This window comes from Arachis hypogaea, chromosome 19, assembly GCF_003086295.3.
Source record: "Arachis hypogaea cultivar Tifrunner chromosome 19, arahy.Tifrunner.gnm2.J5K5, whole genome shotgun sequence".
Lineage (NCBI taxonomy): Eukaryota > Viridiplantae > Streptophyta > Magnoliopsida > Fabales > Fabaceae > Arachis > Arachis hypogaea.
In genome coordinates, this window is record NC_092054.1 from 87,643,870 (window position 1) to 87,645,165 (window position 1,296).

At 41.4% G+C, this 1,296-nt stretch overlaps 1 non-coding gene across 1 annotated transcript; it reads left to right on the top strand.

Annotated features, from left to right (window-relative positions):
* Positions 1-857: 857 nt before the first annotated feature.
* LOC112781544 (small nucleolar RNA R71) lies at positions 858-965 on the top strand. Its single transcript, XR_003192316.1, has one exon. It is a non-coding gene; the product is annotated as a small nucleolar RNA R71 (small nucleolar RNA).
* The last annotated feature ends 331 nt before the right edge of the window (positions 966-1,296 follow it).

Genomic DNA, 1,296 nt, shown 5'->3' on the forward strand with positions numbered 1-1,296 from the left:
GGTTCCTCAGAGGGAAACTCCTTATTGATCACTGGGCGTCCCAGGAGGTCTTCCTCCTTGGGATTCACGTCCTCTCCTTCCCTTACAGGTTCGGCCATGGTGCTTATGTCAATGGCCTTGCACTCTCCTTTTGGATTCTCTTCTGTATTGCTTGGGAGAGTACTAGGAGGGATTTTAGTGATCCTTTTACTCAGCTGGCCCACTTGTGCTTCTAAATTTCTAATGGAAGACCTTGTTTCATTCATGAAACTTACAGTGGCCTTGGATAGATCAGAAACTAAGTTTGCTAAATTAGAAGTATTTTGTTCAGAGTTCTCTGTCTGTTGCTGAGTGGATGATGGAAAAGGTTTATTATTGTTAAACCTGTTTCTTCCACCATTATTAAAGCCTTGTTGAGGCCTTTGATCCTTCTATGAGAGATTTGGATGATTTCTCCATGATGGATTATAGGTGTTTCCATAAGGTTCACCTAAGTAATTCATCTCTACTATTGCAGGGTTTTCAGGATCATAAGCTTCTTCTTCATAAGAAGCCTCTTGAGTACTGTTGGATGCAGCTTGCACTCCATTCAGACTCTGAGAAATCATATTGACTTGCTGAGTCAATATTTTATTCTGAGCCAATATGGCATTCAGAGTATCAATTTCAAGAACTCCCTTCTTCATAGGCGTCCCATTATTCACAGGATTCCTTTCAGAAATGTACCTGAACTGGTTATTTGCAACCATGTCAATGAGTTCTTGAGCTTCTGCAGGCATTTTCTTTAGGTGAATGGATCCACCTGCAGAAGTATCCAATGACATCTTTGATAACTCAGACAGACCATCATAGAATATATCCAGGATGGTCTATTCTGAAAGCATGTCAGAAGGACACTTTTTGGTCAACTGTTTGTATCTTTCCCAAGCTTCATAGAGGGATTCACCTTCTTTTTGTCTGAAGGTTTGAACATCCACTCTAAGCTTGCTCAGCTTTTGAGGAGGAAAGAACTTGGCTAAGAAAGCCGTGACCAGCTTATCCCAAGAGTTCAGGCTGTCTTTGGGTTGAGAGTCCAACCACACTCTAGCTCTGTCTCTTACAGCAAAAGGGAAAAGCATGAGCCTGTAGACTTCAGGATCTACTCCATTAGTCTTAACAGTATCACATATCTGCAAGAATTCAGTTAAGAACTGAAAAGGATCTTCAGATGGAAGTCCATGAAACTTGCAGTTCTGCTGCATCAGAGAAACTAGCTGAGGTTTCAGCTCAATGTTGTTTGCTCCAATGGCAGGAATGGAGATGCTTCTTTCATGTAAA